The 14,913-nt window shown below is 35.9% G+C and overlaps 1 protein-coding gene and 1 pseudogene across 14 annotated transcripts in view; one reads left to right on the top strand and one right to left on the bottom strand.

The window, feature by feature from the left end:
• LOC136851228 (uncharacterized) overlaps positions 1–14,913 on the top strand; it is a 354,709-nt gene that overhangs the window by 53,654 nt on the left and 286,142 nt on the right. The gene's annotated exons all lie outside the window — the stretch shown is intronic.
• LOC136851144 (zinc finger MYM-type protein 1-like) lies at positions 3,779–6,030 on the bottom strand (annotated as a pseudogene).

Here is a 14,913-nt window from a genome sequence, read left to right as displayed (position 1 = left end):
AACAACCAACTGTTCTGTATATCGTTATCAGAAAAGGACAGATATTTGAATTGATAAAAATTTCATGAAATGTATCGGCGGTCCTGATAGGAATTCTATTTTTAGGCATACTTTGTAACAGTTGTCGGATAACATTTTTTGGAACTCATTCGTTGTGGCCAAGAATATAGGATGTTTACCCAAGAAGAAGGGCCAACAGAGGTCGGCTAAGAACGAAGTTTCCTTTCCACCGACTGCTGCTGAGATCACTTGGACAACCATTCATGTGGAGTTATTTTTACTATTAACAATCTTATTATGCCACAGTTTTAATCATGATTTATCAGCCACTTACTGTTGCTAGACTCGCTTTTACTTTCAAATTATACTTAGTTAATATTCTTTATAGCATGGATACTAGGATATAGAATGCGTATGTTCTTTGTTTACCATATACAAAAATTCTATAGTGGCCTGTAATCAAATGAGCTTTGTCTCTTTTCATTGTTGCCCGCAAATTTCATGTCTTTAGTTCTTGGGTAAGACAAAATAAATATCCTTTTAAATAAGAAAAAAAAATAAAAACAATATGTTATTCATATAAATTATATATATATATATATATATATATATATACATATATATATATATATATATATATATAATATAAATTTATATTACATATAATGTATATATATATACACATAAATTTATATTACACACATAATGTATATTACACACACACAAACACACACATATATATATATATATATATATATATATATATATATATATATATATATATATATATATATATATATATATACATACATACATACATATATACATGCATATATATATAGCCTTCACACACACATATATATGTATATATATATATATTTGTCACGAAGTGATCAAGCACCTGGTTTATACACAAATAATAAGACCAAAAAGTTACCTCACTTCGACCAGACACTTGAAACCTCATAACAAATATATTAAGACTGAATACTCTAAAGGTACAGTGATCCCATAAAACTTACTTATCACTTGAGAAAATCAATGTAACTTCATCAAGTTATGGGTGAGGTAACAACAAACAAGCTATAAATAGACTAGTGGAAAATGGGCATCACTTCAACAAACACTATAACTGTTTCTCTGGTTCTATTTTACCTAGATAAGTCTCAGGTGAGCAAACAGATTTATCACTTACCTTGTACACATGCATTAATTTCTCTAATTACTGGTGGTCAAAGTGAAACACTGTGCTTTTAAAACTTTAAACAGACAGATTTATTTCTAAGTCCAAAAGTTATATGCAGAGTTCATAATCTCAAAAAGATTTACTATTAATTGATAACAGTGTAAGATTTGAGTATTGCTTGATCAAGTTTAATTCACAAAACTTTAATTTATTAAGAAAGCAATTTGGTTAAGTAAGATTCAAACCATTAACTATCACTCAAGTTTTAAACATATACCTGATTAATTAAACTTAACACAAATGTTCACTAAAATATTACTGACTGGAATCCACATAAATATTTTCTGAAATCTCAATAATTAGTATGCACTAACAAAATGCTAAGTAATCACCAGCACAAAACTTTGTAAACAGCTAATTATAAAATTAGAGTAATATGATAGCACAGACATATAAGAATGAAATAAGGAAAAATGGAAATATACCAACAGCCATTTCCTAAGACAAAAATATGTTTAAAGATTACATCAATCTTTCAAAAGATTACCTTCACTTTTAAAAAAGGTTAAACTCTCGTCTTCCTAAGACTTTCTCAACGACAACACTGCCAGGTCACAGTGATACAGACTTAGTAAATTATAGTTAGCAGCAAGACACACTAGAACTTACTATAAGAGATATTATCCACCTCTTATCAAAATAATAATTCTCTATCACAATAAAAGCACAAAACATATCAAGTCAGAATCTTACCTCCTTCAACAGAAAATAGTAAAACACATTTTCACAATGCTTGCACAATATAAATACCTCAGATCACTCTTACAAAATGTATACACTTTGTGGGTGAATTTAACAAAACTTGTACAAATAGGAGAGCAACCAGTATAACACCCTTATACATGAATGGTAATAGAGAGAGAGAGAGAGAGAGAGAGAGAGAGAGAGAGAGAGAGAGAGAGAGAGAGAGAGAGAGAGAGAGAGAACCTTATGCCAGCAACCCCATTGCCTAACTGACTGTTTCTGATTCAGTACTCCTCTTTTATCTTCAAGACCTCCCAGAATACCCAAAGAATACACATAGGGAATTCACAGAACACCTTATTCCTCTTCTACAGAATACCCAAAGAATACACACAGAATTCTAAGGCTCAGAAGGAAATATGCCAGAGCTCTTATCTTATGATTGACATCTTCCGCTTGCACAGAACACCTGGGCAAACAGAGAGAAGTATTTTGCTACCAAATTCTTGGTCGGCTGTCAGTGTGTCAACTTCACTCTCTCACTTCCCCATCCTTACTACTCAAGATTATGGAAACATATAATAGACATAGGCAAAGATAATAATTTCAGAATAGGCACACAGAACAAATGTGTAACAAGCATTTGGCCAATAACTGTCAACTCGTCAACGATAACCAAAGAGGCCCTTGCCTTTCTTCTTTCACCCCAAAACAACTGTGTCAATACAGGATGTGGGTAAGTGATAATGGTTAAAAAATATCTCTCCCTCTCTACAGCATTAACACCCAGTACTTGTTTTAATATACTGCCCAATATATTAAATTAATGGAAAAAAACATATCAAAACATATTTCAGAATTACATGATATAAAATTTATCTGTAAGAAAAGACATTTTAAAATCATATCATCATATCTCACAACAAATGACGAATCTGCAAGCAAAACATAAAAAATTTCATAGAGACACATATATTATTTTGTAGAATGGTTTATTATAACATTATAATATATATATATATATATATATATATATATATATATATATATATATATATATATATATATATATATATATATATATATATATATATATATATATATATATATATATATATATAAAACCTCCCCAAAATGGGGTTGACTTAAACGCTGAGTATAGAAAGCGTACCTTAAACCCTGCTGAGATTTTTAGTGATAGGTTAACCCTGAAGTGTCGATAGTTGTATCAATAGTTAACCACTGTCACAACTATCGACACTGTAAACAAAACAATCTTGATAAATGTAAAACCATAGGTAATTCAAGTGAATCACTAGTGACACAACTGTCAGTACAGTAAACAAAACAACTGTAATTATAGTAATTACTGTAGGTAATTACCATAATTAGACGTTAGGATGAGCGAGCTCCCACTTTATCACTAGCTTTATCTAGAGTACCATTATTATAAGGCAATAATATTAGACAATTTTGTTACTGATATATATTATACAATGCCCTTTTAACATATATATATATAATTTAAAGTTACCGAAAGATTAAATTGGGATATTCTAACTTCCTGGTTTGCTAAACATCGTAGCCGTGCTCGTAGTTCCCATTCATGCTTGACTTACGAGTCTAGTTGTTTAGAATTTTATAATCAAACTAAAGGGTTTTGTGATATCGGTAATTCCCCAGTTATCCTTAATATTGGGGTTTGTTCCAATTTTAAAGGAATACATTCATGTGGATCTCTGTGGCATCACTAGAGGTTAAATTCCTAGGGGGCTGGAGCCCTACCAGCTTGATATACTTGATGTGACCATTTGATGGTAACTTGGTAGATGAGCAAGAGTGAAAAAAATTGGAGTATTGCATGCGTATTACATATATTTATATATGTAGCATATTACATGAGATACTATGATGAAACTATTCTCTGCATATATACTTTCACTGTTCTTACAGAAGAACAAAACTGTTTAAAAATATAAAATAATACGGAGCTATTTCTCTCATCAAAAAAAAAGAAATAAAAATAGAATAATAAACCACATTGATTACATGAAGTATATTGCATCTAACTTAATTAAATTAGAGATAAACGCCTTGTGGTGGACTCACCTGAGTTTGACTGTAGATACTTGGAGAGCTGCAAATCTATCCACTACTCTATCAAGATCAAGGGAATCCACTACAGTTTTCTCAATAGAATTGTGCCTAGACTGGTCAGTCGTTCCTGACCCATTGATGCCCTGAGGTAAGTTTTGACCAATTTCAAGACAGAAAAAGATAGCTCACATTTGGCATTACTGACAGGGAAAGTTAAAGCCAAATGCATTAAATTCCAAAGTGTGGTGAAACCCTTCTTCATTGGTTTCAGTTTATCTAAAGCATCAGAAATAGATTTCACATCATCCCGTAGTGTTCTCTGAGCAATAAGTAGTTCTGCGTGGAGGCTTTCCCTTTCAATTGAGTACCGGTCAGCAAGGTATTGCAAGTCATTTTCATTTAAGAAATTTGGAGATGATGGGTGACAAGCAGCTACACCAAGGAGGATACTTTTTGGTTCATCAAATCTTTGTCTAAATTCACTGAGTACTTTGTCAAAAATAGGGATATACAGAGACCTTTTACAGTAGGCTTTTGAGTCCTCAACCCCTTCAAAAGTGTCTCGTTGGCCTGTGTTTTCGATTACAAAGGATTCCAACAGACGTGAAGATGGTTTCCTTTTCCTTGAAGGCTGACGGAAAGTTGAAGTTATGTTTCTCTCAGTAGCAAAATCTACTGATTTTTGCCAAATGGTGTTAACATGGTAGTCTGTTGTTCTTTTGTCACTAATGATTTCAAGTGTTTCTTGTGCCATGCTAGGTGCTGCAGCAAGTTCCATATTCTCATTCTTCCATGTCTTTGATAGTGGGGTTGTAATATCAAATACTTCAGAGAAGGTAATCAACAGAAAAACTGTCTAAAACTTATTTAAAGCTTGTAAGAATCCATTAGCTAAGGCTTTTTCTTCACCAGACCTTCCATGGTTAGACAAATCTTCTAGAGTATCCATCAAAATCTCATAGCGTTGTGATATTGACTTAAGGGCCTTATGGTTGTATTCCCATTTGTGTTGACACACTTTAGGAAGTTCTAGAACTGACAATGTTTTGTCTTTCTAGAGGTCTATGAATATATCATGGCGCAAGGTTGAACCACGGATGAAGTTAATCAGAGCTGAAACCAAGTTAAAAAATTCTGCTACTTCTGGCAGGCAGCCAGCTGTGTGAGTTATGACTAACTGCAATCTGTGTGCAGAACACGGTACATAAAAACATGGATTCTTCACAGATTCTCGGATTTGTGCCTGTACACCACTGATTTTGCCACTCATTATAGCTGCTGTATCGTAGCACTGTGCTATCAGTTTATTAATATTCAGGCCAAGGTTACTGGGCTTCTCTAACAACGCGTCAGCTACAGAAGTAGCATCAAGATTCTTCAAAGAAATGAATCCTATGAACCTCTCATGTACTGTTTCATCTATGACATACCTAATGCAGACACAGAGCTGCTCAGTAATACTAACATCTCTAGTCTCATCAGATATTACTGCAAAAAAGGGTGATGACTTGGCTTCTTTGGCTATGACATCAAGCACACAATCGGCTACAGCTTTGAGAAGATAATTCTGACTTAACCCAGATGTATACTTGGCATTTAATGGAATTTTTTTTTTTCAGGTCACAAAATCTCTCAGACTCTTTGCTTATCAAGTCAAAAATTACCAGAAAGGCACCCTTATTTAATGAACTTTCGCTTTCATCATGCCTCCTGAATGCTATGTTTGTTTTAGCAATTGTAATAACAATGTTCAATAGTGTCTTAACATATTCTCTATTGTGAAGAACCTGCTGTTTATGTTGGCTATCAAGTTGTTTATGAACATCACCATACAACTGTGAGATTTTGAGGTTGAGCCATTTTTCCATAGCAATAACATGGTATGTGCCTTTTTCATGCTTTAACGCCTTTTCATGCATCTTCTTCCAGTTACTGAAACCTTCGTTGGTAAATGCCATTTCTTTGTGCCCTACATTAGCACTAAAGAGTCTGCATGCAAAGCAGTAAACTCTGTCACCAGTAACGGAGTATTCAAGCCACTCATACCTACCATACCAGTCACATTGAAAAGACCTGGTCTGAGAACCAAACTGTACTTTTTAGTCTTGGTTGTGTGGGTCCATCTTCAGGTCTCATGGCTATATCAGTAAATTGTCCTTTAGTAAGAATTTCAGAATTTCAAGGTTTTCACTTGTGCTGGGTCGTGGCTGAAAAAAGAAATATATATATATAAATATATATATATATATATATATATATATATATATATATATATATATATATATATATATATATATACTGGTGTTCCGTATATTCATGCACACATATAGATATTAGTCATAATCCTATGCACATACATTAGGTCTGTATATATATTAAAACGATAAGATAATGTCTTATCCTATCTAGATGGGATGGAAGTACCAGTTGCAACGGTCATTATTTAACCATCTCGCCACCCGAGTAGTGGGAAAACAGAACAAAGACTAACTAATAATTCCATAAGTCTTGTAAACTTAAATGTGCGTGTGTGTTATCGCAAATATAATTGATGTATGTATGTATGCATGTACGTGTGTGTGTGTATATATATATATGATGCACTTACAGTATTTATCTATGTGCGTGTTTATTATGTATATCAAGTTTATATTGTGAATGTATTGCACATTCACTGTAAATGTATAGCCTACATTGAAAAATATTAACAATTATGCACAAACCGTGAAGCTTTATACATAAAAGACCCAACGTACCTAGGTTTTTAGTTGTCAACAAAAATATCAAGATACGTAAATGGATAAGAAAAAAAAAGCCTAGGCTTCACAAGTTAACTTTTTCTATTAGTTAATCTATAGTTACACATATCTGAATGGCTTTGGCTTGGTGACTATCCTTGGTTGTTTCCTGCATTTCAGATTCATTTACAACAGCTGCAACAGCAGCCACTTTTTCTTGGCGGTCACCTTTGGAAGTGGGAGTGCAAAAGAATTTTCTTATGTCACCCTGGGATTTGTCTGATGACCTTTTCATGGTTTGAGATTTACAGTAGCTAAGTTGTATCTTAAATTATAACACAGAATTGTGATTTCAGCTACATCATTAACACTACATATCAGACCTGTAATGGCAATATTGCATATGTATTAATTAGTATAGTGATTAGTTATCATTAGCATTAAAACACAGTAATACATGAATTTATTGATTCGTGCATACGCCTATCCAACAATCTTATTTGGCTACAATACACAGGCTATGCTTCCTACACAAGAAAAAAAAAAGTACTAACACCAGAACTACGATTTCTGAGTATCCATGCACTGTTACATGCTACTACTATTGCATAATCCGACAACATGACTTTAATGTCACGCAGTTGCACTATTTTTGTTTCTTTTCCACGTCTTCTTTATCATCTATATATCACGTAGTACCTATCATGGGCCTAGAAATTAACTGATTACCAAACACTCAAACCATTACACAAACATGACACGTAACGCCAAGATATAAATCGATTACTAAATACCAGACAGCACTACGTTCCTACAGAGCGTGAAGTAAACCAACCATAATAGCAGCGACTCATCGAGTCTCTGAGTCTGAGAGTGCAGTACGTGTAAGGAACATGTAACGGATTACATGAAGTAAGCATCTGTTAGCGCATGGAAATTTTAAAATATCGTCAAAATGCTCTTCACTGGTTTTAATGAAATTTGTAAATCATTCAGTTAGCTTAGCTGCCTAGTTACTTACTAAAGAAATACTTCTTACGAATTATCCCCTGACTGCGGTCTATGAATTTCCTTGGATATTTGATATAGCTGCTAAATTGCTAATATCTGAGGTTTGCACGTTGATTAGGGATACTGTAGGTTTCTATGGGATGTGTTGGGTCAGTGTTTTTGGGGGGGCTGGGACTTTATTTTGGGGGGACTCCGCCCCAATAGCCCCCTTGATGACATCACTGGACTGGATCTACTTCCAACGGATATTACTCCGCCAATAGTGACGTCACAGGCATTGTCGCGATGTTTATATTTTTCCTAAGGGAACACAAAAGTATTTTTTCATAATGGTAAGCATTGCCAAGTATTTTAAACTCTTGAAGATACTGATTTTACACATTTTTGGTAGGATAATTCCGGTAGTTATTGATTTTATTTATATACAAACTAACTTACACCAGCTCTATTTAATTAACAAATTGGATGTCATCTTATATGTCGAACATACCTCTAAACCTACATTTCTACATGAAAAATGGGGGTGTCGTCTTATACGCTGAGTTGTTTTATACTCCGCATATATGATACAATATATATATATATATATATATATATATATATATATATATATATATATATATATATATATATATATATATATATATATATACATATATATATATATATATATATATTGTTGATCCCCAGTATTCGTGGGAGGTGTGTACCACTAACCCCACCCCCAAGAATAGCTAAGATCCATGAATACTTAAAACCCCTCTAAATCTGCTTACAACTATCTATTTTGATAGTTCAAAATACCAAAAAACCCTCTAAAAATGCTTATACCTGAATATTTTCATTAGTTTTATGACAAAAAAGTGCATGTAGTCATGAAAATGATATAAAAATCCAGTAATTTGTGAATATTTCTCTATGAAAAATAATGTGAATAGGTGAATTCTCCGTGAACAATGTGTATATATGTTCCATATATACACATTATATAATCATTAAGCTATAACTGTCATTTAATATCCAATTCATGCTACTTTAGTACAAGAGCATTAGGCTAAAATGAAGGGAGACCTGGAAGAAATGAGTATAAAGCTGAATTTTTGCACAGTCTCCCATAAAGTCATGTAGAACACCATAGTGCAAAGTTTCATTAGTTCCACCTTGTGGCATTTTCAAAATTTAAGATTGTCGTGAAGATGGCTGGTAGGTCTATGGAAAATGTATAAAGTGAAATAAATTCAGCTTTGGGGCTTATAAAATACACTTTTTCTGTCTAAATATAGTTGACCTCCAGGATTCGTGGACTCACAATTCACGGACTCAGCAATTCATGGAATTTTTCTGTGGAATATAAATACACATTATTTGCTGAAAATTCGCCTATTTGCAGAATTTTTCATAGAAAAATATTCACAAATTACTGTATTTTCATGATAAAACTATTAAAGTTTACAGGTATAAGCATTTTTAGAGGGTTTTTTGGTGTTTTGAACTACAAAATAGGCAGTTATAAGTGATTTTAGAGGGGTTTTAAGAATTCGCGGATTTGAGCTATTCCCTCGCAAATCCCCGGGGGTTGATTGTATATGTTTTAACATCCCATAACTTCAATTAAAATATTTCAGTGCCCTCACATTAATATTCAGGGATAAGCCAAGATGGCCGACAATATTGCCGTCATCGTAGTGCAAAAAGAAAAAAACCAAGATGATATTTTTTGTTACTACCTAGAATTTTTTATTTTCTGTCTGTTTCCTTCAAGAAAAGTTCAGCCTTTTTCTTAATGCGCAATGGAGATTGGAATTTACATTTGCATACAATTAGTGAAATGATTCCCTGTTCCATGCAGCAGATTATCTTGCATATGCAAAGTTTTCCCGGCTGTACCTTGAGCAGATGAAAGATCTTGAAGGTGCCGTGTCAGAGGGACAGCTCTATAACTACAAAAAAAGAGGAATCTTCACTATTCGATGGGCAGATAAATTCTGTAGGGGCAATTTCAGTGACCAGACAATTGAACAAACTTTGATGTGGTCACTGAAAATCTCAGGTGGTGTAGCTCACAGTCGGGGAATCACAGACACACAATAGCCAGATGGGTTCATGCAATGCCCCGCCGATGTATTCCTAGTTGTGGTGTGTTTGAAGATTTCACTTTGGTCCATAGTCAAACATCTGACCGGCATGTGGATCTGTGCCCTGGCAGCACAGCTCGTGACAGGAAAGACTACGAGATGTTCTTACAGTGGCTGGAACTACACTCTCCATTCTCATATGGAGAACATGACTCGCGGGGCAACATAGCAAGTGGATTGGTTGCTAACAAAAATGTGAATGCAGATCAAGTAGTTACCATTGGTGCCAAGGTGGCTTCAGCAATGACAGGCAAAATGTATGCAGATGTGAAGTTAAAATGAAATGATCATGCGACTAGTGACAGTGGTGACAGTAACAAGATTCACGTTCTTGGCACTGAAGCAGAGGTAAATAGCACATTACTCTTCCTGAGGGTTACATGTGTGATTGGTGAAAGTGCTGAATTTGAGGGATATCTCCTTCATGAATTTGCCAAGCAACCACCCTCTTTATTTAATAAAAGACTTATGAGAAAGAACGTGAAACGTGGGCTGGTTGCTATCCTGAAGTCCAAAGTGAGTGTCCACCTTACCCCTCCTTGTGGAGCACACTTCATCCTTGATGGAGGTCACCTCCTTCAAAGCTTGCCATGGCCAGAGAATGTTGCATTTGATCAAGTATGTTACCATTATGTTTCATATGTACTTGAACATTATGGGAGGGATACCATAATTGTGTTCGATGGGTATGGCAGTGACACACTGACCAAAGTAACAGAGAAACGTCGACAAGCACAACATAATACATCACCCAATATCATGTTTGATTTGGAAATGAGAATTCCCACCAAACAAAAACATTTTTAGCTAATGGCAAGAGTAGGGACCGATTGATTAAGAAAATGATGGGAAAATTTGAAGCCAAAGGTGTGACTGTGAAGCAAAGCATTTCAGATGTGGATTGGCTGATTATATCAACAGCCATGGACACTGCAAGGGCAAAAAATGCACCAGGTGTTGTTGCAGGGACTGATATAGATTTGTTTGTGATGGTGATTGCACAAGCTACCATAGATATGGATCTACATTTGCTCTTTTGCTGAACCCCATGGCAAATGTACTCTATAGGGGGAATTCGGGAGGCTTTTCAGAACATCTAGCAACACTTAATGTTTGTGCATGCAATCACAGGATGTGGTAACTGTGTCTGCACTCTACAATCAAGGGAAGAAGAAGACTCTTACAATATTGCTTAATGGGGATAACTGGGACTGCCTGAGTGTTTTCTCTCGATCTGGTAGTACTCAAGATGAAAGAGCAAGAGTTGGAAAGCTGTTTCTTTTGCAACTGTATGGAGCAACTCGATCAAAGACGCTGGACAAATTTCGGTACCCATGTACAACCGTTTAGTTCACAGAACATCTTTGACTTCATCTAGTTTCAAACTGGAATCCCTCTCACCTACTTCTGCAGCTGCCTAATTCCACAGCTACAGAGCATACTTTGCTGTTCAGCAGCGGCAAGGGAATGAGATGCCGCCAACTGAGTGGGGTTGGCAGCACAGGGAGGGAACATTAGATCCAGTCGGGTTTGATAGACCTGTTGCTCCTGAGAGTGTTGAAAATGATATCTTGTGGATGTAAGACAGGGCGTGGTAGATGATGCTCTTGCTACAAGTCTGGTCTGAAGTATAGCTTATTGTGTACTGTTTATGATGGCCACAATTGCAAAAACTCTAGGGTCATTGATTTAGAGGGCGATGACAGTGCTTAAATAAGGGATAAAAACGTGTTGGTCTGTAAATACATGCAATTCTTATCGCCTCAGTGTAAACATTTTTCATTGTTTGAAAAAATCAAAACTTGTTCTTTTAAACTGGACTGTTTTGTCATAATTCTTTATGACTTTCTGTTTTCATTATTTACAGGGCAGCCATCCTGTATTTGTTTGTATCATTATCTTGAGTAACTGGAATAGATCCTATTAGATTTATAAGGTGCTAAAATATTCATCTACTCACTGAAAGTACATTATATGAGGTAGGCTATTAGTATAAAGTTATACATTTTCAATGTGACGGTTAGCCATCTTGAATTTTTGAAATGACATCAATTGCAACTTCTGGAACTTTCTGCTGTAGCCATCCACATGGTATTCTAAAGCTATGTACAAAAATCAATTTTTCAATGATTAAAAGAAGATGAACATTCAAGTTTGATTTTCTTAATTTTATCATTATTCACTAGGAATTACGTTACAAAGTGTCCATTATGTCTGCCATCCTTGATTTTTTTTTGTATTATCTTTATCTGAAGCCACTGGGATAAATTCTATTAAAATCTGATTTTGCTAAAATATGAATTTAGTCACAGAAAGTAAACGTATAATGGGTAATAGGCTGAAAGTACTTTTTTTTTTTTATTAATCTGACTGGTGGCCATCTTGAATTTTGAAAATGCCACAAGGTGAAACTCTTGCAACTTTGTGCTGTGATCATCCACAGAATATTTTGAAGCCATGTGCAGAAAATCACCTTTCTACTAATTACCTCTGGGTCAAGACCTAATGCTCCTGGGCTACTTCGCGGGTATCACCGAAGGGGAATTATAAGTGATAAATGGACTGGTATGTAAGTGTCTTAGACACTTGACAGTACCCTCCAATGACTCCAGTCAACGTTCAAACCATTTAAATGTCGAATGGAGTCATTGGAGGGTACTGTCGAATGTCTGAGACACTTAGGTACCAATCCATTTATCATTTATAAGTCCCCTTCAGTGATACTCCCGAAGTGGTGTGAATTAGATATTAAACGACATTTATAGCCTAATGTTTGTACGTAAATCACGGTGATGTGATGAAAAAATTCACAGACACACACACACACTCACAAACACACACCACACACACACAAATATATATATTATAATTTACAAGAAGCCGCTGTACAGCGCGCCTCCCCCCACCCACCTAAAATTGCCCTTTGTTTATTGAGAATAGAGTCACCGCCGCATGGCCGATTTTAGTTGACCTAGATATCAGAGCAAACTTATCAACATTTCGATCTGTCCTTTCTACCTGGAACAGATATTGAGATGACACGGATAAAAAAGGGAAAAGATAGGAGACTGAATGCCGCTCCCTAAGCAGCTTAGCTCAGCTAAGCTGCTTAAAACAACCTTTCTAAAGGCAAATTAAGCTGCCTGAATTGTCTTTTTTCCGCAGGACACCGGGGAAGAGGCAACCGATCGCTGACCACCTGGCAAATGACACATCGTTTGCACATGGCCCCCAGTTAAAGGCAGAAATGCACACGGCACCAACACCTGGCCGGAGCCTTAAAAGGGACAGACAGGAGATCTAAGGGGCAGTAGGCAGTGAGCAGTTAGTCGTGTGAGCAGTAGGCGTGCAGTCGTCGTAGGGGAGACCAGACCCCAAGTCCAGCAAGAGAAGTTCACCATCAAGGTTATTACTGATGCAATACCATGCATTCCAGAGCAAAATCTTGGTGCCAGAGAGTTGTTTTGTGAGCATCAAGCAGCTTTTTACGACTGTATAACTTGAAAAGCAGTCACAGATTGTGTGAGATGATCAACAATTTGCTGAAATCACTGTTGAAGATGTGCTAGGAGGACTGAAGAATTGAACCAGGTATGTACTGGGGATCCTATGTAAATATCAAAATGTGCCACAGCTGGGCGCCTGTTTTTCACCATTCAGTCCGTTGTATGGAAAGATCATAAGAATGCTGATGCAAATTCTCAAGGACTACAAGGTTGATGGTGGAGAACTGAAGACTTCATGCAAACATCCTGACCGGCTATGATTGGGAAGCAGCAGCAGCTGTTGTTGAAGAAAAAGGCCTGATTGCAACCATCATCAGGGAAGAATCTGGATGAGAGCTGGCTGGAACTTCTACCAAAAAGGGAAGAAGAGATTCTCAAGATGTCAACACCCTTTGGGAGAACACATCAAAATAACAACAGAGTAGCTAGTCAGAGCAAAGATGTATCCTTTATTGTATGCTACTAGGAAACTGATCTAGGGAGAAACTGGAGATGCCTGAGATGGGAATCGTTGAAGGGTCAACTTCGGCATATTGTTCACCAGTAGTGATGGCAAGGAAGAAAGTTGGATCAAACAGATTCTATGCTGAACACTGTCAACTTAATGGCATAATCAAGTATGACAAAAGATTTTTTCATTCAAACAGTCTTAAGCAAGGGATAATGGCAGATCTCGATGGAAGAAGTGCCAAAGAAAACATCATTCACACTTCCAGGGGACTTCACTCACAACAGACCCACACCTAATTTAACCTTGCAGACCAGGTCTTAGACCAGGTAGGTTTTAACCCCTTGTCATCCCACCTAGCCTAACTTAGGGCATTGTAAATCAAATGCAATATAACCGAACCACACTTAACCTAACTTAGGGTGCCAGGTCCTCACCTGACCCACCACTTTCCTGGTGTGTAATGTGACTTGAAAAACTTTCAGTAATCCTTACCACCAGGACTTGCAGAAGCATCATGTACAAGCTTGAATACGTCCTTGTATTTATTTCTTTTTGCATTTTCCCCCGCCCAAAAACCCCAGTTTCCCACTGTAGTTCCCTGAATTGTAGGATATGAAGAGGGCCAGTATCTCGAAAACATTTAAAGCACACCAAAGCAAAGAAAAATCATATTTTCAACCCCAGAATACAGTTTAAACGGTTTACAGTTGAAATGTACCACACTGCAAAATTTCTAGTAAATGCTGTCAGAATCAGAATTGCAGAAGGTGATGTTAAATTATCCCCTCACAGGCTCATTTCACTATTTTGTATTTCTCATCACCAAAAGAAAAAAAAAAACTTGGTTTCCCAGTGCGAAGCCCATAAGTGTAGGATATTATTCTAGTTAGGTACCTGTCTTCATCAAATGAAGAATGACTACAAGCTAAACTGGTTGCCTTAATTCTATAATCCCACATATTTGGTGGCACTTAAAAGAACCAGTCTAGTTTCAGCATTTTCCACAAAACTCACACTTCACGGTGAAAATAACCGATGTTACAGA

Source organism: Macrobrachium rosenbergii, chromosome 23, assembly GCF_040412425.1.
Source record: "Macrobrachium rosenbergii isolate ZJJX-2024 chromosome 23, ASM4041242v1, whole genome shotgun sequence".
NCBI lineage: Eukaryota > Metazoa > Arthropoda > Malacostraca > Decapoda > Palaemonidae > Macrobrachium > Macrobrachium rosenbergii.
Note: the sequence above shows the minus strand (reverse complement) of the source record. Positions and strands in the feature narration are given on the sequence as shown.